Source organism: Eriocheir sinensis, unplaced genomic scaffold (assembly GCF_024679095.1).
Source record: "Eriocheir sinensis breed Jianghai 21 unplaced genomic scaffold, ASM2467909v1 Scaffold171, whole genome shotgun sequence".
Taxonomy (NCBI): Eukaryota; Metazoa; Arthropoda; class Malacostraca; order Decapoda; family Varunidae; genus Eriocheir; species Eriocheir sinensis.
In genome coordinates, this window is record NW_026111084.1 from 587,390 (window position 1) to 614,891 (window position 27,502).

At 39.1% G+C, this 27,502-nt stretch overlaps 2 long non-coding RNA genes across 2 annotated transcripts in view; one reads left to right on the plus strand and one right to left on the minus strand.

Annotated features, from left to right (window-relative positions):
- Positions 1-1,944: 1,944 nt before the first annotated feature.
- Positions 1,945-26,300, plus strand: LOC126990524 (uncharacterized). The gene is made up of 3 exons (XR_007744504.1): positions 1,945-2,189; positions 25,904-26,038; positions 26,069-26,300. It is a non-coding gene; the product is annotated as an uncharacterized LOC126990524 (long non-coding RNA).
- The window catches only part of LOC126990525 (uncharacterized), a 31,517-nt gene continuing 7,124 nt past the window's right edge, over positions 3,110-27,502 (minus strand). Inside the window, exon 5 of the long non-coding RNA XR_007744506.1 lies at positions 3,110-4,568. This is a non-coding gene — a long non-coding RNA (uncharacterized LOC126990525). The remainder of the gene's footprint in view (positions 4,569-27,502) is intronic.

A 27,502-nucleotide genomic window follows, 5' to 3' on the forward strand; every position in this document is an offset into this window, starting at 1 on the left:
TGAAGCCGGACGAAGGGATTCGGACCCTTCCCGCCACCCTTCGTTTACGTGTACTGTACCGTTTAATGTTTACGTGTGGGTGTCTGGGTGAGCCTGCAGCCACGGACGTCTCCGTTTCTAAGGTAAGTTTTTGCCTCTACCATGTCTTCTACTGACCCCTTCTTCACAGGAATAACACGTAGAGCCATCACACTGATTGTGAACACCCCACAACACCCCCCAAACAGTGCGGGGAGCGGAGAAATAATGCCAGATCTTGGATGATGTTCTGTGTTAGTGTTAGCTGGCAAAGGAGTAATAGTTTTCATGTGTTTTATTAGAATGGCTTCATCCTGGGTGTACTTACGGGACATGGAATGGGTGCCAAGGAGACTCAGGGGGATAATATTCAGGAGGTATGGGCTCTCTCTACCGCCGTTAATACTCACGTTTTCTGCATTATTTCTGTATCAGTATATAGTGTAGACCCTGTTCACTTCCGGAAACCATAAAAAAAAAAAAATACATAAAAAAAAAATTATTCCTGGACCCCGAGAGACATACACCCTCCCTTTATCACATACCGCGCATGACTGATTGTCGCAGAAGCAGTGCCACGGCCTCGGGCTGGTTTGCCGTTAAGCAGTACGTAAGTAGTGTTCAACGTACACCAGTCGGGACAATTTTGAAACGACACGAAAACAATAGAAACGATGAGCGACCAATATTTGTATCCTCCAATGATGCGTGACATTTCTATTCTCAGTGTCACGGACCAATGACAGGGCTTTTTTCTCAAGACCGCAAGGAGCGGGATGGATTTGAAATCACAGATCCACAGTTGAGCGTGAGCCATGGATTGTGCTGGTTGTCCTGCTACAGAGTACGAAGTGATTCAGAACTACCTTAACAAAGACAAGGAGGCTTTGAAAGTGTTTGAAAGCCACGTTATCATACCAACGAAGAGGAGGTGTGAGAGGTGCAATACCGAACTAGAAGTGAATAGTGAGGAGCGACATTTTCGGTGCTATAAGCGTTTTAAGCGTGACCCCAAGAGCAAGAAAAGGACGCGGTGTAATTATTTTGCAGCACAGAACAAAGACACTTGGCTCGATAAGGCGAAACTGCAACCTAGCAAAAACCTCCTCTTCATAAACGCCTTTCTACGCAAATCTTTTACGCAAGCTTTGTGTGAAAAAAACATAGGCCTAAGACCAGCAACGATCGTTGACTGGAAAAGCTTTTGCTCTGAGGTGTGCGTTAACTGGCTTGAAAATCAGGAGCCGATTGGTGGCCCGGGGAAAGTGGTGGAAATAGACGAAAGCAAGTTTGGCAAACGCAAGTATAACGTTGGGCGGCTCGTGGACGGAGTGTGGGTGTTTGGCGGCGTCGAAAGAGGCACAAAGCGGCGCTTTGTTCTACCTGTCGAGCAACGCAACGCCGCCACCCTCATCCCACTGTGCAAAAAGTACATTTTGCCAGGCACTACTGTTTATAGTGACTCTTGGAGGGCGTACAGTTCCCTGAAGGACGAGGGATACACGCACTTCGTGGTAAACCACTCGAAGCACTTTGTTGACCCAGTGACAGGCATACATACAAACAACATCGAACGAGTCTGGAAAGACATCAAGAGCTGGGTTCTTCGATCTGGCAACAAAAAGAGTCACTATAAACAGTACTTTGCAAGATACTTGTTTGCCCACGAACATCCGGACCACAAGACCATCTTGCACCACTTTCTCCAGGAGATAGCACGCTTATATCCACCACCACAATAGGTAAGTTGCATTCTACGTAGTTAGGTTAGATTTGAATATTTATGAAACAAAGGTGATGAAGTGTACCGGCACGTGCGCGGCGATGTAGGGAACAGGTTGACTGGCTAGAGCCCCGCAGGGCTAGGTAGCGCCCCGCAGGGCTAGGTAGCGCCCCGCAGGGCTAGGTAGAGCCCCGCAGGGCTAGGTTAGGTTAGGTTAGGATAGGTTAGGTTAGGTTAGGTTAGGTTAGGTTAGGATAGGTTAGGTTAGGTTAGGTTAGGTTAGGTTAGGTTAGGATAGGTTAGGTTAGGTTAGGTTAGGTTAGGATAGGTTAGGTTAGGTTAGGTTAGGTTAGGTTAGGTTAGGATAGGTTAGGTTAGGATAGGTTAGGTTAGGTTAGGTTAGGATAGGTTAGGTTAGGATAGGTTAGGTTAGGTTAGGATAGGTTAGGTTAGGTTAGGATAGGTTAGGTTAGGTTAGGTTAGGCACAAACTATTTTTTTCTGGGTAATTTGTGGTGTTTTTTTCATGTGGATATGGTTTTTTTCCGGAAATATTAGGATTGTGACTTGATGAAGAAAATTGAAATAGCCCCTTTCCTAATAGTTTCCGGAAAAAAAGACTATCTCCACTTGAAAAAGCACCACATTTTACCTAGAAAAAAATAGTTTGTGCCTGGAAATTCGAGAGCCCACATCTCCTGAATTATTACCACTCAGGGTATTAGGGATGAGTAAGGCCATAGCAGAGAGAGAGAGAGAGAGAGAGTGTGTGTGTGTGTGTGTGTGTGTGTGTGTGTGTGTGTGTGTGTGTGTTTAACCTTGCCATGATCTGCGTGTAGGCCACAAGTATTTCACATAGAAGGGGTTTCGACCCCGAGTTCACGCTAGTGGCGGTGCATCTTTGCATAGTTAGGGAAGAGGCTTGTTGATAATATTTATTTTCCTAGGCACCCAGTGTGAAATACAGGATGCATTGTTAGCCTACCACGCCCTTACCAGCAGCAGCAGACCGTGTGAGAGGGCGTGGACGTAACAATAGTAATAAACAATAATAATATTATTCTTATTACTTATTATTATAATAATAATTATTATATTATTATTATTATTATTATAATTATTATTATTATTACCATATTGGCGGTAATATTGATTAAGAATGAAAAATGTACAATTACAAAATCTATTCAAATTTTCTTCAAGACAGTTATGGTCCATCTTAGTTTAGTTTCTAAATAAAACCAAAAACAAAAACACGAAACCTGCTTCAACGCCATTCCTGAGTGACTAGTCTTTAAAAATAATGGACATAATTAAAACCAAAAAAGAAAGAAAAATATTTCTTTGTGGTTAGGTAATTATTACAAAATTGCATCAAGGCTATGCAATGTATTTTGTCTTCCAAATATTATTGATGTTTAACTGTGACACATAACCTAAGGTTACTGCCAAATCCCACATAGGAATTGTTGTAACCCATCATCAGTTGGCAATCTAATAAACTAAAAGGCAGTATATCTCCTACTCTTAAATAGCTACTCTATGGAGTCCCAAGCTTCATATATTTACTTGTATTAAATTTCTGTTTTCAGTGGAAATGGATGAGTAAAAAAAAAGGGCACGTAAGGAGTATAAGAGGAAATGGATAGCTGCCAAGCGCAAACTTAACAAAGCAAGTCAGCAAATCACCACCACAGATCTGAGTAGTAGTAGTGATGATGATTTAATTATCCCCACCTTAAGTCTGAAAATGGACATACCAACCGATAATGACAGCAGTTCTGATTCTGATTGATGCCCATATGATTGAATCATCAGAGTCTGATGATGATAACACTCAATATTTAGCCACCAAGCAATTAAAAGAAGAACTGAGTAAATGGGCATCTTTCCATAATGTCACACACAATGCTGTAGATGACCTCCTTAAACTACTGATTAAAACTGGTCATAAGGATTTGCCCAAAACTGCTAGGTCATTGAAAAATACACCTCGAGATATTATCACACATATGAAATCAGGAATGGATTATGTGTACCTTGGGTTGAAGGAAGAATTACTGAACCATCTAAACAGTTACACAGCAGAAAGCAAAATGCATTTAACTGAACTTAAATAAGAAAAGCAGCACTTGCTTTGTAACCTGTCTGCTACCGCTGACGCGTCTCACGCGTTCAAAGCTAAACCACTCCTATATACCGCTGACGCGTCAGAAAATTATCGTAATAAATCGCAATAGAAAGAATGCTTTCATGCGCATTTCGGCGTTCACTTGAGTGCAGCACTTCTAGGGGACGGTGAGTGGAATGAACAACTTTTCGTATTGGTTTTGGCTATATTAAGTAATTTTAGCCCCCCAAAAAGAAAAAAAAATTGGCCAATGGGCGGTATAGAGCGCATCTTTTATTTCCCACAGGGCGGTAGCAGATGGGTTAAATTAGTATACTGTTGACCCATGCTAACTCCAGACTAATAGGGGAAAGGTTGGTCTGACAAATGCAAATGTCCGACAGATGAATTTACCCCCCCCCCTCCAAAGGAGAAGAAAAAAAAAAAAAAGCAGGTACTTACACTTGGACTTTAGTCCCTGGGTCGGTCAGAGTCCAAGTTAGTGAGGAGTCTGAGTTAGCGAGGGTCAACAGTATTTGCATCTTTGCCTACGTACCACGCATATCCTGGCTACTGACAAAGCCATCTGGAAGGATCTTCTTAGGACGTTTTCTCTTGATCCTTGATACACCATTACTATCACCATCAGAGTCAGCACTGCTCAGAGTATCCTCAACTGTAGATGTGTGCAGGTAATCTTCACAGTCTTGGTAACTATCTGAAATATGAACAGAAATCAATAAATTATTTTACCATACATGCAGAACTCTACCAAACATGTGGGGTGGCTCTTGAAAAGCAGAAATGCATGACACGAACTCCAAATTTACTTAAACTACTTTCACACATACATGCTCCATACAAAAGTTGGTAATATGATTCCTTCAAACATTTGAATTTTTGCCTACACAGCCAGGTCCCTCTTGAATGTTTAAAGGTTGCCAATGAGTGGCAGAGCAAAGGGACAGTGCACAAACAGTGTGAATGCACACTGTAACAACCACTACATATATGGTGGATTGCCCAGGGCCCCTCTTCACCCACTGAGACCCAAGCCAGCCTTGGCTATGGCTGCTGACACTGGGAGGCCATATCGGATGACTCAAAACCCCCCACACCTTGCTCACAGGGGGGTAATCTCTAGTTGTCAGCGATATTTTTTATCGGTCTGAGCAGGACTCGATCATACTACACGCTCGTACCAAAATGGCAGGCACATGCTACCACTGAGCTAGCCAGTGGCTAGGAGCCCTGGACATGGGTCACAACCCCCTATTAATACATGGTACTCACTCACTGCTTGTGGACAGGGGCGTGGGGTATCAGAAAAAATGCACAAATTTTTCCTCTACGCCCGGGGAATCGAAACCGGGCTCTCTCGGTTGTAAGCCAAGTGTGCTATGATTACACCAAATGCCCCTCAGTGCTCCCAAAACAATAGCTCCCAGCCTATGACTTATCTCTACCTCCATACGGTTCCCCCAGGTTCAATGTCCACATCCAAGTACCTAAACTTCTCCACCTGTATAGAGATTAATATATAATAACAGAGTCTATGCACTCTCAGCTGTAGCTATACATGAAAAGCAGAAAAATATAAGAAGATTAACACCTACCTGATGATATTTTCACTTTAACTAAACGGAATTTCCTCCAAGATTTTAAGTCCGGGTGTTGTTGAGACCTCAATGCCTTCTCTGCATTTACACCTTGAGGCCAATATAAGACTTGCTCTTCGTCATCGATCCAGCTACATGGTACAGTATGCTCCTCTTCTCGTTTTCCCTCAAGCCAGACTGCTCGTTTCCACATCCTGACAATTTATACCAGAGTTAGTAATTCAGAACCTATTGTAATAAGATGTTTTTATTTCATTTGAAGACATAACCTGTATCATTATATATATATATATATATATATATATATATATATATATATATATATATATATATATATATATATATATATATATATATATATATATATATATATATATATATATATATATATATATATATATACATACCATCACAGAGGTAAAACAACCCTGCAGCATCAAATGGTGGGAGATTAGGTTCAAACAATCTTATGTCAAAAATAGATGTGTAAATAGAAATATGACAATGCTGGCAAACATATTTACCTCAATTCTAAATAAGCTATTATATCTTTAACAAAATCAGTAATTTATAAATGCTACAAAATGAAACTTGTCACACCCTGTCAAAAGTAAATAGTCTCACCATTGATGATTATCTTCTCGTATAAAGACTTCCACTAGGTGTTACAGCCATCTTTAGATGTGAAATGAGAACAGGAGGGAATAAAGATGTGAAATGAGAACAGGAGGGAGTAGATGTAGCACACATGAAAAAAAAAAAAAAAATTGAGGCCAGAATATCCAGAATATAAGACTCAAAAGTTCAGTATGAAAAAGGAGACATTAGAGATACTGTATTCATATTATCAAAATAATTTTTTTAAGCAGATGACAAGACAGCAAAGGCAAAAATAATTTAAATATCTTACATACTTTATTCAGTTTTGTCATGCAAAAATGGTATCAATACTACTCCGTCTTTGTAGGGTAATTTCACAACTTTTCTGAACAATTGCTTGGAATGAATAACTTTAATTTTTGTCCTCGAAGTATTTTTCATGAACACAATATTGATGAGTTTTGAATCACAAGGTTCAGTGAAAAAATTTTCAGTAAGGCTTTGGCTTAAAACATCACATGTATAGTATCCATTGTCCTTTACCTCTTTCAGGAAAACAAAGTCCTCACTTTCCAATAGGAAATAATTATCCTTGTACTTTGTGGAAATGCATGTTTCTAGAGAAGTGTCTTTGGTTGCACTGTATCTTTCCTTTTCAGCAAGCCTTTTGAATACTTGTGAGATGGGGTTATTTGTTGACCGCACTAACTTTTTTATTTTATATAAATGATTCTCAAAGGGGAATGCACTTAAAGAATTCAGTGAGCACTGATAGCTTTCCACATCATCAGCTAAATGGATGACATTATGTACATTATATACAACAAAATGAGGACCAAATACATCATGACATTGTTGCACAAAATACTCCAGTAGTTCTCGGGCATATGACAAGTAGCCATTCCTTATATAGTTATTTGAATTCAATAAGATACTAAGAGCTACAGTTAGTGACAGGCTTGTTTTGTAGATTTCAGCTGAAACAATATCTTTCATTGCAATGATACTTGTATACAAGATGAATTGCCTGAATTCAGTAGCCTTCCAGCGATCAATAAGGCAAGAGATCTTGGCTGCCTTGCAAACTCACTTGGGAGTCTATTTGACATGCCCTTTAAAGCAGCAGACACCAAGCTTAACTGATGCTGGGAGAGTTTACACACTCTCGGACCTCTCATAAGAAAAAGTAACATTCTTCTTGTGACACCAAGGCAAATTAGATGCATGTAATCAAGAGGGAATCCTTTAACACAGGATATTCCATACTGAATGAGAGGACTTATTCCCCGTTGATGAGTTCCTTCATAATGACCTAGATTAAATTTTTCATCAGTTCTTTCTCTACATTTATCTTTGGAGTCTAGTATGACAACATTAGAGTCCCAGGTTCCTTTAATCTCACACCTTTCACAAGCATAATACCCGGTGTGGCCTTTAATGCATTTCAGAAAGGCTCGTGCAGGAGCGTCACATATGAACGAAATAATCTCCTCCTAATCTTTTCCCATCCACAAATAAACCATCTTTTGAAAGTTTCATGTATTCACCTAAAAAATCTTCGAGAAAACTTTCTACCGGTTCTGGCTTTGTCTTCCCACAATACAGAGCTACTAATGCTGGCCTGAAATTGCTAAACTTTATCAGTATTGGCCAGAACTGTTCATTACTTGACTTATACAATGGAATTCCATCTACATTTACACTTAATTTAATGAAATCATTGTTTTCTGTGAAATCTTTGTTGCGATTCAATATAATTTGTAAACATGAGGCCATTCCAAAATAAGAATAGCGTCCGCCACATTTTTCAACTGTTGTTACGTGCCTTGGCGTTTGCAGTAATGTCCGTGCATCTTTAGGAAGATTAAGCCCTCTTTTGTTAAGTATTTCTAAAAGCTGACCAATTGCTTGATGTTTTATATTATTCTCAGAGGCCCACTTAGCTAATTCCTCCAGAACAGAATCATCATTGATGCTATCTTTAAGTTCAGGTTGACTATCACTGTCGGTGCCAGATTCTTCTTCTGAAGAGCATATTATATTGTCATCAATCAATTGTTGATAAGGTAAAGTGTAAGGCATATCAGTATTCTCCTTAGCATCATGAAGTTTACTGACTTTAGAAGAAGTATAGTTTTCTTCATCTTCACTACTAGAAAAGAGCTCTTGCAGTTGACGCTGTAATTTCCGGTACCTTTTATAGTAAGCCATGACTTTACTACAGAGCTTTTATATTGAATTATGAGGGATAGTTAACTAAGAATGAATACAGTATCATATATAAAGACTGTTTTAAAGTGAAAGAAACTGAAATGGCAGGACAGAATGCTAGAGAGAGAGAGAGAGAGAGAGAGAGAGAGAGAGAGAGAGAGAGAGAGAGAGAGAGAGAGAGAGAGAGAGAGAGAGAGAGAGAGAGAGGATTAGAGAATGCAAGGAGAGAATGAGAGAATTAGAGCATGCAAGGATAGGAATAAGCGGAGACTGCTGATGTGGCCATCCCCTAATGAGGGGAGTTCTTAGTGACAGGCATCACATATAGGTAGAAAAGGAACTGAAGCAATGTTATCTGAAATTAAGACAAAACAATATTATTAGGTACCAACATTGAGAACACATAACAAGTATGCACACATACAAACATGTAAGCCATCTGCAGATATACAAGGATAGATAGTGGTGAATGATTGGAACAGACATCGCTATCGTTTCCGATTGGGGCAGAAGGAATCTTGTGTCCTTCAATGCCTCAAAAACTCAATTTCTCCACCTATCAACTCGACACAATCTTCCAAACACCTATCCCCTATTCTTCGACAACACTCAGCTGTCACCTTCTTCAACACTAAACATCCTCGGTCTATCCTTAACTCAAAATCTCAACTGGAAACTTCATATCTCCCCTCTCGCTAAATCAACTTCCTCGAGGTTGGGTGTTCTGTATCGTCTCCGCCAGTTCTTTTCCCCTGCGCAGTTGCTATCCATATACAGGGGCCTTGTCCGCCCACGTATGGAGTATACATCTCATGTGTGGGTCGGCTCCACTCACACAGCTCTTCTGGACAGAGTGGAGTCTAAGGCTCTTCGTCTCATCAGCTCTCCTCCTCCTACTGATAGTCTTCTACCTCTTAAATTCCGCCGCGATGTTGCCTCTCTTTCTATCTTCTATCGATATTTCCACGCTGACTGCTCTTCTGAACTTGCTAACTGCATGCCTCCCCCCCTCCCGCGGCTCCGCTGCACACGACTTTCTACTCATACTCATCCCTATACTGTCCAAACCCCTTATGCAAGAGCTAACCAGCATCTTCACTCTTTCATCCCTCACGCTGGTAAACTCTGGAACAATCTTCCTTCATCTGTATTTCTTCCTGCCTACGACTTGAACTCTTTCAAGAGGAGGGTATCAGGACACATCTCCTCCCGAAATTGACCTTCCTTTCGGCCACCTCTTTTGACTCTTTTTTTGGGGGAGCAGCGAGTAGCGGGCTTTTTTTTTATTATTGTTTCCTTTTTTGTGCCTTTGAGTTGTTTCCTTTGTTGTAATATATATATATATATATATATATATATATATATATATATATATATATATATATATATATATATATATATATATATATATATATATATATATATATTCATGGTTTTCAATGTCCTGCCTTAATTTATTGGGCTATTATTATTATTATATTATTATCACCATGCATCGTTTACTATTCCAGGCAGACAAATTCAGAGACAACCACTGAAAAACATAAATAACTGGCTGACTGTCATCATTATTATCATCATTCTTATTATTATAATGGTAACTCTTCTTCTTCAGTTATTCTTCTTCTTATCATTATTGTTATTATTATTATTATATATGCATGATACTTCAGTCACTTAAAGGCCGATTTCGGTGCTCTGCATGAAATGAGAATAATACTTAAGATAATAATAATCATAATAATAACAATAATAAATATAATAATAATAATAATAATAATAATAATAATAATAATAATAATAATAATAATAATAATAATAATAATAATAATAATAATAATAATAATAATAGTAATTATTATTATTATTATTATTATTATTATTATTATTATTATTATTATAATAATAATAATAATAGTAATTATTATTATTATTATTATTATTATTATTATTATACAAAAGCACGCGACGAAGACGTTTCCATGACGAGCTTGTTTTGTTTCCGTCACACGCTTAGACGTCTCCCCTCTCACCTACCTACGATACCGTTCAGCGAGATTCATGCTACAACAAACACTTAGGCGTCTCCCCTCTCACCTACCTACGATACCGTTCAGCGAGATTCATGCTACAACAAACACTTAGGCGTCTCCCCTCTCACCTACCCACGATACCGTTCAGCGAGATTCATGGTACAACAAACACTTAGGCGTCTCCCCTCTCACCTACCTACGATACCGTTCAGCGAGATTCATGGTACAACAAACACTTAGGCGTCTCCCCTCTCACCTACCCACGATACCGTTCAGCGAGATTCATGCTACAACAAACACTTAGGCGTCTCCCCTCTCACCTACCCACGATACCGTTCAGCGAGATTCATGGTACAACAAACACTTAGGCGTCTCCCCTCTCACCTACCTACGATACCGTTCAGCGAGATTCATGGTACAACAAACACTTAGGCGTCTCCCCTCTCACCTACCCACGATACCGTTCAGCGAGATTCATGCTACAACAAACACTTATGCGTCTCCCCTCTCACCTACCTACGATACCGTTCATCGAGATTCATGCTACAACAAACACTTAAGCGTCTCCCCTCTCACCTACCTACGATACCGTTCAGCGAGATTCATGCTACAACAAACATTTACATTCAAGATTTTAACATCACATGATACAGTACAGTTCTTTAGCTTCAACATTATGCAAATTTATGTTCTTTATAGTAAATAACATCTCTGCTACAAGCAAAGCAATTCATCTGCTACAGTCATATGAAACACAAGGCGCCGTCACTGACGCGTGGCTGGAGCTGGGTAATCAAAACTCCATCATTATCCACAGCGGCATTATATATGCCGGCATGGCTGGAGATCTGGGGGGCTGGGGCCCGGGGGTCTTGTCTCCGTGTGGGGTTCCCCACACACTAGCTTCTACAAATGAGTATGGCAACAAATGGGGGCTCCCAAATGGGCCATTTTGGAGGGCGGCGGGTCCCTTTGTTGGGGGCCTGGGGGGGACACTCCTTTAACCTCTGTTTGGGAGCAGTGAGTAGCGGGCCTTTTTTTTCTTTTTTTCTTTACGCCCTTGAGCTGTCTCCTTAGCTGTAAAAAAAAATGGGGTTCCCATTTTTTGGGGCGGCGGACCCCTTTGTTGGGGCCTGGGGGGGCGTCTATTTATATGACCCCAACACCCCTTCCCTTAGCTACGTCACTGAATTTAGCCATTAGACTTGAGCCTGTATCATGGCACCCCCCCCAAGCTGTCACCCTGGGCGGACCGCCCCCCCGCCCCCCCCTTACTACGCCACTGTGGAGGAGGCCAAGGGGATGCCCACGGAGTTCGTGGTTTTAGCAAGTCGATAGATCCTGCCGGGAGGTACTCGGGTTTGGAAGGGGGCCTGCATGGAGACTCGCCCCCCGGCGTATGCCCCCACTGATTGATTGATTGAGTCATCAGAGCTGTGGGGATGAGTGCTAGTTCATAGGCGATAACGTTTTTGAAGTTCACATTTCTAGAACTGTCTTGTAGTCCAATAACTCTTGAGAAGAAGAATTATATATCATACATGACTTTCTGGCCAAGTTTTATTCCCTTTCTTATCACGGACATGGTGGCGACTCTTTTTTCAGTATTGTTCCATATCAATTTGGCAAATATTTATGAACTCAGGAAGCAGCTCCTCATCAATGCTTAGTGCCTTCTCAACATTCACTGATGATATAACAACGTATCCAGTGGCTAAGTTGGCAAGTTGATCTGGGTCTGCATCATGACTGAGATGGTGGATACACATATCAATTATCATTCTGATTCCATCTCTGTCTTTCTTATCACTCTCCATACGAGCAACTGACTCTTCTTTGTGAGTCCTCTGGAATCTTTCATCAGCTGTCTCACCTCTCATGCCAGCCAACTAGCTGCACACATGACGGCTGAGAGCCCATGTTTTCAAGGTTTCTGGATTGAGTGTGACTCCAACAATTTCAGCTCGCCAGTGCCCATACCTCATGAAGGTTGATTCTATGGACATGTAAGTAAGTAAGTAAGTAATGTTTATTGCCATAATATACACACATTGATATATACATATATATATATATATATATATATATGTATATATATATATATATATATATATATATATATATATATATATATATATATATATATATATATATATATATATATATATATCTATATATATATATAATTCTGGCCTGTCAAGCCGAAGCTTCCCGACAGACTGTATTTATTTCATTGTACTATTATTATCTTTCTAAAGGTTGCAGATAGCTCCCAACCATAAAGCTAAATACAAATATACAATAAATAACAACATTAACTATAATACCAGATGAAGTTATAATAGTTATATCTAAAATGTTAACTATAATAACAACTACAACAGCATCAACAATAATAATAATAATAACAATAATAATAATAATAATAATAATAATAACAATAATAATAATAATAATAATAATAATAACAATAATAAAAATAATATGGACAATAGTACTATGCAATTCACTGATTAGATTTAATAATGTAAATTTGTGTTCATGTTTCAGGAATAAATTATAATTTTAACCGTGATTGTTTTGGATTGTAAATAAGTGTGTTTTTACTGACTTTTTAAATAGAGAGAAATTATTACTATTAAGGAGATTTTTTATTTCTACTGGCAAAGAATTCCAAACTTGAGGTCCTGAGCATAAAATACTATTTCTGAAAAGAACTGTCCTGAACTGTGGAATTGTTCCTGCGCGTATTATGCACTGTATTAATAACTTGAAAAGGATGAGTTCCATGCATCAGTGCGAGGTTTTTATAAATAAATAATAGTAGAAAATAACAATGAATGTTTTTAAAATTAAGAAGTCTATGTGTGGAAAATACGTTATGTGTGGAATCAAACTTGTTCATGTAAAACATACACCTAAATATCTTATTTTGAGAAACCTGAAGATTTTTAAGAAAGGAAGGCCACGTACACGCCCACACAGATACACAATAAATGAGATGCGGGTAACAAAGTGTATAATAAATACTGATAAGTGCTTCTTGTGTAAGGCTATTTCTTATTCGATACAGTATGCCACATATCCTAGATAGTTTATTTGCAACATAATTAATTTGGTATTTCCAATTGATATTTTGATCTATGACAACGCCCAAAAACTTAGTATAAGAAACTCGTTCAAGTACTTTTCCTTCAAGTGTTATAGGTGGCATGTTAGTAGTGACTGATCGGTTTTGAAAGATAATGTATTTTGTTTTAGTGATATTTAACCTTAACTTATTATGTTTAAGCCACATATTAATTGAATTGAGCTCATTATTAATGTTTATATGCAAACTATTTATATTTTATCATCTAATAGTAAATTAGTGTCGTCAGCATAAATGGTATACTTAAATTTATTACTAGCATTGACAATATCATTAATATAGATGAGAAAAGTATAGGTCCTAGGATAGATCCTTGCGGTACACCCATTTTGATAGGCTTGAAAGAAGAATATTTAGAATTACAGTAAACAGCTTGAAATCGATTTGTTAAATAATTTTGAATAATTCTAAAGGAACTCCCCGAATCCCAAAATTACTAAGTTTACTTAATAGAATTTTATGACATAGCGAATCAAAAGCCTTAGAAAGATCTAAAAAAATTCCAACTAAATAATGTTTCTTTTCCAGATATTTATACACATTATTGGTAAACTGAAATATGGCCGACTCAGTAGAGCGCCCTGGTCTAAAACCATGCTGACAATTCGAAAATAAATTATTTTTCTCAATGAAATTTACAAGACGAGTGCATATCACTTTTCAAAGACTTTACTGAACACAGGAAGAACTGATATAGGTCTGTAGTTATTGACATCATCTCTATTATCTGACTTAAACAATGGAATAATTTTAGCTTTCTTAAGTTCGTCCGGAAAAACTCCTTTCTTTAATGTGAGGTTAACTATGTGTGTTAATGGCAAGGAAATTATGCTGGCAGTTTGTCTTACGACCAAGGGAGAAATTTCATCAAAACCAGATGATGTACCTTTTAATGACTTAAGAAAGTTTTCAATTTCTATCTGTGTAGCTGGTGATAAGTATACCGAGTAATTAGGTGAGTTGTGTAAATATGTCATATATTCATCCCCTACTATATCATGATCTAGCCCCCCAGCCTTCAAAAAATGGTCATTAAATGTTTCAGAAATGTCAGTACAATGTGGCTTTAATTCAATAACTGTATGTTTAGCACCTGTGCATCTACCAAGAATAGTATTAATGGATCTCCAGTGTTGTTTTGGATTACCTTGGCTATTAAGTAACTGCTCTTGGTTATACTTCTTCTTGGCTAATTTTAAAAGTGACGTTAATTTATTTCTATATATTCTATAAGGCTCCTTAAACGTTAAAGGCCATTTATGAGCTAGTTTTTCAAGTCGATGTTTTTCTCTAATACTATTCTTAAGAGCTAGAGTAATGTGTGGACTACGTTCCTTTTTAAAACTAAATTTAATTTTTCTTTCCGGAAAACACTTATCAAAACATGTTTTAAATTTACTGTAAAATAAGTTGTAGGCCTCATTAGCACATATACAATTTAATGTGTCACTCCAATTAGTTTGTGAGAGACTATTACTAAATTTTTCAAGGGAGTCCTGATTAAATATTCTTTTAGTTACGTAAGTGGGAGAAGGATGACGATATTTATCACATTTAAATACAGAGATTACTGGGTAGTGGTCACTGATATCTGTCTTTAATATATAATTGGCAGTATTACTTTCAATCTGAGATGACCAAACATGATCAATTAACGTGGATGAAGTTGAAGTTACTCGAGTAGGCAAGGTAGTTAGAGGAAATAAAGAATAGCTGTACATTATATTAATTAAATCCTGCACATTGTCATTATTACATTGTAACAAATCTATGTTTAAGTCTCCAAACACAAAAACCTCCTTGTAATTTTTATCTTTAATTAGGGATAAGATTTCATTAAGTGAATTGTGAAAATTATTTATACTGCTTTGAGGTGGTCTGTAAATACAAAGAAATAAATAGGTATTAGCATTACATATTGCTTCGATTCCCAAACATTCCATAAAAGGTTCCAATTTAGAAAATTCATTGATCACAGAAGATTTGTACTTACTAGAGATATAAATGGCCACTCCCCCACCAAACCTGTTTCTGTTATTAGTGAACATTTCATATTCCGGTAGTCTGTACAGTGAAGAAATATCTACATCTAAGCGGGTTTCTGTTAATCCTATGACATCAAATTTAGTTTGGCACGAAAGGACAGTGTCTACAGAGTATTGGAAATTCGATGAGATGGATATAATATTCAGTGTTAATAAATATAATTCACTATTATTAGTAGAAAAAGGAAAGCTATCCAGATAAATATATTCAGATTTAGAAAAAATTAAATTTCTTGTTCTTAAATAAAACTGAGTTACATCAAGATCGTTATTATAATTTCTATCTTCTACACTAAGTGAATGGAAAGCATGTAGGTCTTGATTTTGTGTATTATTGACATTAAAACAATGCAACAAATCTTCATTGTTAATAGAGGCAAAAGGGAAAATATAATCTATTGGTGGAGGCATATTATCGTTAGTAGTAGTAGTGGAAGTAGTAGTAGTAGTAGTGGAAGTAGTAGTAGTAGTAGTAGTAGTAGTAGTAGTAGTAGTAGTAGTAGTAGTAGTAGTAATAGTAGTAGTAGTAGTAGTAGTAGTAGTAGCAATAGTAGTAGTAGTAGTAGTAGTAGTAGTAGTAGTAGTAGTGGTGGTGGTATATTGAAGCGGTTATAGTGATAGTAGTAGTAGTAGTAGTAGTAGTAGTAGTAGAAATAGTAGTAGTAGTAGTAATAGTGGTAATAGTTGTAGTTGCTGTAGTAGTAGCAGGAGAAGAGGTATAGAAGTAGTAGTAGTAGTAGTAGTAGTAGTAGTAGTAGTAGTAGTAGTAGTAGTAGTAGTAGTATTTGTTGTTGTTGTAACCATAAAAATAGTAGTAGTAGTAGTAGTAGTAGTAGTGGTGGTGGTGGTAGACGTAATAGCAGTAGTAGCAGTAGTAGTAGTAGTAGTAGTAGTAGTAGTAGTAGTAGTGGTAGTAATAGCAGATAGTAGTAGTAATAGTAGTTAGTAGTAGTAGTAGTAGTAGTAGTAGTAGTAGTAGTAGTAGAATCATTGATTGGAATAGGAATTGTGAGTTATTATGTACTAAATTACTTAACGTTGTGAATCTATTTCTTGGTGCCGCTTCGCAGGAATTTCTTGATTTCCTTGCGTTGGGGGGACGAAGCAGCAGGTGGGGCCGAGGACAGCCGCGAGCCACCAGGTCGGTGCACGGGGAGGGGAGAGCGAGTGTTGTCCACACCACCCCACGCCCCAGCCGCCTCGACACGGACGACACCACCATCACCATCAGCATCACCAGCACCATCAGGAGCGCCAGCAGCACCAACAGCACCAGCAGCAGCGTCAGCACCATCAGCAGCATCACCAGCACCAGCAACGGCAGTCACTGGCACCTGGCCGCCACGCAAGCCCCAGCCTCCAGCTTCAGCCGCGCGCCCGGCCCGCACGTCCAGTCCAGTAGCACTTCCAAACGTCTTGTCCCGAATGATCAGTTTGGTGTGTCGGAAGAAAGCTACTTTTCCTTCAGCCCTTGCCTGCTTGAGCAAGGGCATCTGAGCATTCTTGATTGCTAGAAGCTGCAGACAAATCTTCATTCAGGTATATGTTAGTACCCTTCAGGTGTCTTCCTCGTCTGATTGCTGCGTCTCGATCCCCATAACGAGCGAAGCGCGCCACAACGGGGCGGGGCCTGGCATCTCGGCGTTGACCAACCCTGTGCGCGCGCTCCAATATAATTCCTGGTATCTGCAGTTTTGATTCCAGGAGAGATGTCACAGCCGCTGCAGTTTGCTCCCAGGTTTCATCTCCTCTCTCCTCCAGTCCACTAATTCTCAAGTTCTTCCTGCGGCTGTAGTCTTCTTGATAAGTGACTTTTTCTTCTAGTTCTTTAATTTTAAGATGAGATGATTGAAGTTGCTGGTTAAGTGTGTCTATTTTGCTTCTGTCTTCCTTTTTCTCCTTTTCGTGTTCTTTGGCATTAGATTTAAGGTCGTCGACTTCCCTCTGAGTAAATTCCAGGCTAGTTGTTAGTTCTGCCACTTTCTTATCCAACTTGGTAACTTGGTCGTTTAGCTGCCTGACGACCACATCTAGTGCAGACTTGTACGCTCGCTCCTGGGCCTCCAACAGCAGCTTGAAGGTCGACGAGTCCATGTTTGAGCAAACTAGCCGCTGTCACTCCAGATGCCATTCCATAACCCCTCCATATGCCGCATGACATGTTTGCCATTCAGGAAATGAGCAAGGATATCTGATGGTAGTCTCCCAATCGTTCTCAGGTAGATCAAAAGTGATCTGGCATTGTTGGAGTGCCCTGCAGCAAAGCCATATACTATCACTGCTTTCACACACTACATGCAGGGACCAATCTGCCTCTTTGCTTTGACATATGCCTTCATGATTAAGACAGGCTTTATAGGTAGTCAGTCCATACCCTACATAATCATGATTGCTCTATTTTCCAAATTCTCCATGAGGTCATCACACTTGACTAAAGTGTCTTGAAGGACTGGTTCAAGGATTACTTCTGCCACCATTCGTCAAGCATGTAAACACTGTGGGAACTCCTTGCCTGTGAACATTTTCTTTAAGTTATATAATTAAGATTTTTTTATTTCCCACTTCTGGATAGCGACACAAGCAACAAAAAACAGCCCAGCAAACGAGGGAGCAAAAAAAAAAGAAAAAAGATTATAATCAAATAAAGCTAGTCCTGTACTGTAAATTGTTCAACGCTGACTGATGTCCATCAGGTTGATTAATAATGTTGGGTGTGTACACATTTTGGGCCTATAAAAAAAAATAAAAATAAAAAAAAATATATATATATATATATATATATATATATATATATATATATATATATATATATATATATATATATATATATATATATGCAAGGTTAGGCAAAAAAAGACCCTCCGGCTGCCGGACTAGAGGGCAAAACATAAGAAAACAAACAAAAAATAAAGATAGAATAATAAAAAGCCCGCAAAACGCTACAAATGCAAAAACAAATTGAGTTATGTTGAGATGAGGTAAATTTAGGATGGAGAGGTGTCTTGATACTACCCTAATTGATTGCACATCCAGTTCTCATTATTTTATGCTACCAATTACCCCACCTTTACCTGTACACATATACCTGACTGCCTCACTGCCACCCTCCCGTCCCTTGGTAACAGGTATGGGAAACATGATGGAGACTGCTGCTATTGATGATGTTGTATGTATCGTGGAAAGTGATAGGCTATCCTGTTTGTTGATATTGTTGACATAGTTATTTGCCTGAGGTATCAGTTATTTGTTTCATGAAACAGTGATAGTCTACTGTTTGTTGATAGTGTTATTTGCTCAGTATACTTACTATTTGTTAAATGATACATGTGTTTGTTGCATACTTAGGCCCGTCGTCTCAGATGCTGACGGCTCTCACATTCACTATTTCAAAAGGGCGAAAAAAGAGATGAATCGGGTTCTCATTTTTTTTTCACGTCCATAGTACATATTACATAAGACGAGAATAGTGGACATCACTTTATTGAAGAGGAATAATCTTTGGAATACTTGTCAACAACGAACAGAACAACATGCCAGTGATTCAGTGAACAGAACTTAACTTCATGAAAGTCAATTTTCTAAGCTATAACTCTTTAAATGACGTTCATATAGTGCAATACACTTTTTTCGTGTGTGTATTAGTACAATTATTAATGAAATGATTTCGTGAAACAATCCTTAATATTCTTCAACACATACAACATTATTAAGAAAACGTTCATTATGCATCCATATTCACTTAAAAATATACGGTAAACAAGTAGGCTAATCCTTATAGATTCATATTTCGGTGGTGGTGAGGAAGGTGGTGGTGGTGCTGGAAGTAAGGTGGTGGGTAAGATTGCTCCCTTCCTATAAGAGGGAGCACGGGCCTTTGCCAGAGGCAGTGGACTGAGTGGAACGCCAGCACTCTTCGAGCGAGCAACTAACTCTCCTGGGGCCATACTTATAAAGATATTGTGTGTTTGACGTAAGTATCGCCATAACTAGGTGAAAAAGTTGTGGCTCTCACCATTAGATTCAGATTTCATCGCTACCAACCACGGCGAGGCACCTTATCAGCTCAGTTCTTTTATATCAATATTTAGGCTAAATAACACCGAAAAATTATGAAAACTATTTACTAAAAATACACTACATCCGTTATAAAATTGTTTTAGAAGGTAATGATGAAATTTGTAAATATGATGGCATTGCTTATGTCGTCCCCGCCGCGTCTGCTGCTGCTGCTTCACCTTCCCCTCTCTCCGCTGAGTGCGGCGAGCGGAGGAGGAAAGATAACTGGGCTCAGGAGGAAATGCTCCTCCTGGCCCAGTTATTTCAAGAGCGCAAGGCGCTCATGAAAGGAGACTTCACCGTCTGCAATACCCGGGGGAAGGCGGCTGCCTGGAGGGCGATTGTAGATCGCCTTACAGAGGCCTTTCCCCGGGGCAGAACCATCAAGGACTGCCAGAAGAAGTGGCAGTCCCTGTAGTCCACGGCGAAAAAGAACATCTCCGCCCACAAACAAGCGGTCACTGCCACAGGTAAGAAATGTTTCCATGTTTCACGACATAAAATTATTAGTCAAACACTACACTACGGTATAATTCCACTTTAGAGAAAGCAGTGGCAGGTAAAAGGTAAGACGTATTCAACTTTATGTAGCAGACTAACATAATATTAGGCAGGCCCAACAAAACTTACCAGTAACATGATAATCTATATATTAGTAGGTATTTTACAGTTTCCCCTTACTCATCCTTAGTCATTTTCCTGTCTCAAGTTTACCTTGCAGTATTTCTGAATCAATAGTTTTAGAATACATGATAATTATTTTTATGAGACTCATGGACACTAATGAAAACCAAAAGTGATGGTCAGTATAACACCCATAGGACTCATAAAAACTGAACCTCCACAGTCAGATTACTCTAATAGCATAGACCTTTACAGTACTACTACCTGTAAATCATTATACTTGAAGAGGTTGCATAAGGTTCTTAAGGTAAGGGAAATAAAATTCATATGAATTGTTTTCAAGTAGTATTGTCTGGCACGTGTAGTATTTAAGGTTGTGGCTGCCTGCCTGCTTCTGGTGGAACATGTGGTTGAAGGGAGTAGATAACTTTCACCCACATTTTACTAGAAAATGCTCTTAAATTTGTTCCTGTACAAAATTCTATATTTTTTTTATAAGAAAATGGATGTTGTTAAGGCATGTAACTTACATATTGCCTCTGAAAAAAGATCCTTAACCTTAAAGAAAAAAAATGAAATCCATTATTAGAAAACAAAAGAAGGAAATTGTACTGTTGTAATCACTTCAGTCCTTGATCATCTACCTTTTTCATCTACCATGCTCAACACTAGTGCAACAAGTATTTGGTATTGTTATGCTGTATTTAATGTGCATCTGTAAAAGTTTCAATGGCAGCATGAACATGCATGTTGATAGACTTGAATTCAAAATGAATGCCAGAGTACAAGTTGTTCTTCTAAAAGTGTACTACAAACTTTTACAGCCATTGTAAAATAATTCATATGCTTGCATTTTCATTGTTGACATTATTACAATGACTTATGTCATATTTTTAATTCTAGGTGGTGGTCCAGCTCCCCCTCCTCTCTCGCAGCTGGACGGCCTCGTTGCTGACATCTTGGGGAGCGGCAATCTGGTGTTTGGTGGCTGCCACGATCTGCCAACAGACATCCATGTCGGTGAGCCACCTGCTTCTCCCCTCATAACCGTCAGCTTCGAGGATCAAAGGTATGGGCTACTTCACCACTTAGGATTGTATTGTTGATGCTATTTCTCGGGTTACCTGCTTAGTTTATTAGCATAATGAGAAATAAATTAACCCCTCGCTTTTACGGAAATCAACAAACTTTTCTGGTACAGTCCTGTGTCTGCGGGAATTCACTGATACATTTTGACAGGTGAGGGGTTTGGGTCCTTAGTGGCCCGGCATAAATTATACGCCCTATTGTAAACACTTTCATTCTTGTCCTTTGGTGAATCCCCTTTCATCTGCAGTCATGAATATATATTTTTAGTTACAATAATGAACACCAAAAGATAACTTTAAGCTCGTATACCAAAGTTTGGATATATATGAAAAGTTTGAACCACTCAGACTACTGGATGTTAAGATGCGTCACCTCCTTTCCCCCTTTTAGTTTGTTATAGCGAGGGTTTATCAAATTGCAAAATTGCATGATTACTTAGCATAAGGAAACATATGTCAAACTGGACTGTAATAGATTTGCACACGTCCATGATTGTCCGGGACCCACAGAAGGTATATGTAAGGTGCCATGGAAATAACTTCAAAAATGAGTTTTTTAAAAAAATTTTTTACCATGCGTGACTGCACATGCTCTCAGTTCTCTCAGTCACACAGCAAAGTTGTTATAATAAAAGGTTTCAGTAGGAATTCCTGAAGTTAAATTTGCTGCTGTGCATTAGCATATATTTGGACTATTTTAGTTTTATTTAAGTTTCATACTATATCTGGAGATCAATTTGAAATTATTTTCTTCCTCATTTGGAGTTTCCTAATTCAATTTTCAGTGTGCTTACCACAAACTAATTGCATTTATTTGTTGCATAAAAGTATGAATAAAAATTTAGTAAATCAACACTTACCGTGTATTATTTTAAAATTAATTTAATAATTCAGTGGATGTAGTGCCAGCATTAACTAAAAATGGTATACGTTAATATTTATTATGATTCTGAACATATTAATACTTTTTCAACATACATCCTTTTCACTTAACCAGCAGGGTACTTGAGGAGGAGGAGGACGACGACCTCGTGCCTGTGCTGTCTGGCCCCAGAGTTCTCCCCTGTACAAGCCACCACCTTCACTGCTGCTGCTGCTGCATCTTCCTCCACCCCTCAGGCAGTTCCACAGCCAGCTCAAAGCTTCCTTCTTGTTGATAAAGAAGAAGCCCTTCACCTTACTAAGAAGAGGAAGCTTGAACTGGCTATCTTAGAGGAGGAGCTTGCTATCAGAGCAGCAGTTCGGCGGGCAGAAGAGGCCAAGGTAGCCACCGAAGAGGCCAAGGCAGCCACCGAAGAGGCCAAGGCTGCCTATTATGAGGCCCTCACCAAAAAACTTGGCTAATGGGAACAAGTTTGGCTTGGCAGCTTCTGCATCAATTATGATGAGATCAGGTACGCGACGGTTTCTTATTCTAAAATCAGTTAACATTTCTTTGGGTTATTTACGTTAAGTTCCAGACAATTTGATTTGCACCAGTCAGTAAAAAGGTGAACCTGGGCCTAAGTACTCATTATATTCATCATTTAATATTCTACCAACAATTACCGTGTCATCAGCATTTTTAATTATTGTGTAATTAGTAAAACCACTTCAACAATCGTCTGTTTATAAGCTAACAGCTTCCTTTTCTTTGTATAAGCTAAAAGCTTATACACAAACGATTGTAGAAGTGGTTTTAGTAATTGCACAATAATAAAATATGCCGAAGACACGGTAATTGTTGGTAGAATATTAAATGATGAACTGGTAGAATAAGAAACCGTCACGTACCCGATCTCATCATAATTGATGCAGAAGCTGTAGAGAGGGTGAAAGTATAAATATGGAGCTGCCCTGTGTAGGCCACTCGGCCTCTTGCAGTTTCCTTATGTTCTTATGTTCTTATTTGGGTTTAATGATTAACAGTGATTTAAAAGGTAGCAGAAATACAAACATGGGAGTGAATAAATGTGATAGCTTCATTTTGAAAAATTTACACATATGTTAAAAGATAATAAGTAGGTTGAATGCAGAAGCAAATTAAATCAACAAAATTAATCATGGACGAACATTGAATCAGGTGGACATAACCATGGAAGAGGTAACCCATCACCTCCACTCCTGCTGCTACCCCAGCAAACACATGACGTCAAGGTGACGTCACCTCTTGGTCATCTTTAGGTCACGTCTCAGAATGACCATGAACCGACGTCAAGACGACGTCGCAGGAATGACGTTGCCATGACGCGACCATGAACTGACGTCAAACCGACGTCGCAAGAATGACATTGCCATGACGTGACCCTAAACCTATTAATAACAGCAGTAATGGGGTAGGAGGAAGCAGAAAGACTTCTTATGCGTATATAAAGAAAGACGATTTAATACCATTGAAAAAAATCCCTGAAAATAGGTAATATACAATAAAATAAGCATTATAAAAGTGTTCGAACGCCTTCCAGACTGTAGCCAGTCACAACATATTACAACAACATGAATACCCACGCCAACACCCCATACAGACACTCCAAAAATAGCTGAATAAATCAAATAGACCGATGACAATCCTATTAAAGCTTTGGATACCCTGTTAATTTTAAACTGTGGCGGATATTTGAAGTGAAGCCGGACGAAGGGATTCGGACCCTTCCCGCCACCCTTCGTTTACGTGTACTGTACCGTTTAATGTTTACGTGTGGGTGTCTGGGTGAGCCTGCAGCCACGGACGTCTCCGTTTCTAAGGTAAGTTTTTGCCTCTACCATGTCTTCTACTGACCCCTTCTTCACAGGAATAACACGTAGAGCCATCACACTGATTGTGAACACCCCACAACACCCCCCAAACAGTGCGGGGAGCGGAGAAATAATGCCAGATCTTGGATGATGTTCTGTGTTAGTGTTAGCTGGCAAAGGAGTAATAGTTTTCATGTGTTTTATTAGAATGGCTTCATCCTGGGTGTACTTACGGGACATGGAATGGGTGCCAAGGAGACTCAGGGGGATAATATTCAGGAGGTATGGGCTCTCTCTACCGCCGTTAATACTCACGTTTTCTGCATTATTTCTGTATCAGTATATAGTGTAGACCCTGTTCACTTCCGGAAACCATAAAAAAAAAAAATACATAAAAAAAAAATTATTCCTGGACCCCGAGAGACATACACCCTCCCTTTATCACATACCGCGCATGACTGATTGTCGCAGAAGCAGTGCCACGGCCTCGGGCTGGTTTGCCGTTAAGCAGTACGTAAGTAGTGTTCAACGTACACCAGTCGGGACAATTTTGAAACGACACGAAAACAATAGAAACGATGAGCGACCAATATTTGTATCCTCCAATGATGCGTGACATTTCTATTCTCAGTGTCACGGACCAATGACAGGGCTTTTTTCTCAAGACCGCAAGGAGCGGGATGGATTTGAAATCACAGATCCACAGTTGAGCGTGAGCCATGGATTGTGCTGGTTGTCCTGCTACAGAATACGAAGTGATTCAGAACTACCTTAACAAAGACAAGGAGGCTTTGAAAATGTTTGAAAGCCACGTTATCATACCAACGAAGAGGAGGTGTGAGAGGTGCAATACCGAACTAGAAGTGAATAGTGAGGAGCGACATTTTCGGTGCTATAAGCGTTTTAAGCGTGACCCCAAGAGCAAGAAAAGGACGCGGTGTAATTATTTTGCAGCACAGAACAAAGACACTTGGCTCGATAAGGCGAAACTGCAACCTAGCAAAAACCTCCTCTTCATAAACGCCTTTCTACGCAAATCTTTTACGCAAGCTTTGTGTGAAAAAAACATAGGCCTAAGACCAGCAACGATCGTTGACTGGAAAAGCTTTTGCTCTGAGGTGTGCGTTAACTGGCTTGAAAATCAGGAGCCGATTGGTGGCCCGGGGAAAGTGGTGGAAATAGACGAAAGCAAGTTTGGCAAACGCAAGTATAACGTTGGGCGGCTCGTGGACGGAGTGTGGGTGTTTGGCGGCGTCGAAAGAGGCACAAAGCGGCGCTTTGTTCTACCTGTCGAGCAACGCAACGCCGCCACCCTCATCCCACTGTGCAAAAAGTACATTTTGCCAGGCACTACTGTTTATAGTGACTCTTGGAGGGCGTACAGTTCCCTGAAGGACGAGGGATACACGCACTTCGTGGTAAACCACTCGAAGCACTTTGTTGACCCAGTGACAGGCATACATACAAACAACATCGAACGAGTCTGGAAAGACATCAAGAGCTGGGTTCTTCGATCTGGCAACAAAAAGAGTCACTATAAACAGTACTTTGCAAGATACTTGTTTGCCCACGAACATCCGGACCACAAGACCATCTTGCACCACTTTCTCCAGGAGATAGCACGCTTATATCCACCACCACAATAGGTAAGTTGCATTCTACGTAGTTAGGTTAGATTTGAATATTTATGAAACAAAGGTGATGAAGTGTACCGGCACGTGCGCGGCGATGTAGGGAACAGGTTGACTGGCTAGAGCCCCGCAGGGCTAGGTAGCGCCCCGCAAGGCTAGGTAGCGCCCTGCAGGTGGAAGTGGTACTAAGGTTAGGATAGGTTAGGTTAGGTTAGGTTAGGTTCGGTTCGGTTCGGTTAGGTTAGGTTCGGTTCGGTTAGGTTAGGTTAAGTTAGTATAGGTTAGGTTAGGTTAGGTTAGGTTAGGATAGGTTAGGTTAGGTTAGGTTAGGTTAGGTTAGGTTAGGTTAGGTTAGGTTAGGATAGGTTAGGTTAGGTTAGGTTAGGATAGGTTAGGTTAGGATAGGTTAGGTTAGGTTAGGATAGGTTAGGTTAGGTTAGGATAGGTTAGGTTAGGCACAAACTATTTTTTTCTGGGTAATTTGTGGTGTTTTTTTCATGTGGAGATGGTTTTTTTCCGGAAATATTAGGATTGTGACTTGATGAAGAAAATTGAAATAGCCCCTTTCCTAATAGTTTCCGGAAAAAAAGACTATCTCCACTTGAAAAAGCACCACATTTTACCTAGAAAAAAATAGTTTGTGCCTGGAAATTCGAGAGCCCACATCTCCTGAATTATTACCACTCAGGGTATTAGGGATGAGTAAGGCCATAGCAGAGAGAGAAAGAGAGAGAGAGAGTGTGTGTGTGTGTGTGTGTGTGTGTGTGTGTGTGTGTGTGTGTGTGTGTGTGTGTTTAACCTTGCCATGATCTGCGTGTAGGCCACAAGTATTTCACATAGAAGGGGTTTCGACCCCGAGTTCACGCTAGTGGCGGTGCATCTTTGCATAGTTAGGGGAAGAGGCTTGTTGATAATATTTATTTTCCTAGGCACCCCAGTGTGAAATACAGGATGCATTGTTGGGCCTACCACGCCCTTACCAGCAGCAGCAGACCGTGTGAGAGGGCGTGGACGTAACAATAGTAATAAACAATAATAATATTATTCTTATTACTTATTATTATAATAATAATTATTATATTATTATTATTATTATAATTATTATTATTATTACCATATTGGCGGTAATATTGATTAAGAATGAAAAATGTACAATTACAAAATCTATTCAAATTTTCTTCAAGACAGTTATGGTCCATCTTAGTTTAGTTTCTAAATAAAAACAAAAACAAAAACACGAAAACTGCTTCAAAGCCATTCCTGAGTGAATAGTCTTTAAAAATAATGGACATAATTAAAACCAAAAAAGAAAGAAAAATATTTCTTTGTGGTTAGGTAATTATTACAAAATTGCATCAAGGCTATGCAATGTATTTTGTCTTCCAAATATTATTGATGTTTAACTGTGACACATAACCTAAGGTTACTGCCAAATCCCACATAGGAATTGTTGTAACCCATCATCAGTTGGCAATCTAATAAACTAAAAGGCAGTATATCTCCTACTCTTAAATAGCTACTCTATGGAGTCCCAAGCTTCATATATTTACTTGTATTAAATTTCTGTTTTCAGTGGAAATGGATGAGTAAAAAAAAAGGGCACGTAAGGAGTATAAGAGGAAATGGATAGCTGCCAAGCGCAAACTTAACAAAGCAAGTCAGCAAATCACCACCACAGATCTGAGTAGTAGTAGTGATGATGATTTAATTATCCCCACCTTAAGTCTGAAAATGGACATACCAACCGATAATGACAGCAGTTCTGATATTCCAAAGCAAAACGCTTGTCAAGAATACGCATCGGAGCCATTATGTGGTGCTACAGATGAGCCTGTACTTGTATGGAGCTGGGAGGAGATTGATGCCCATATGATTGAAT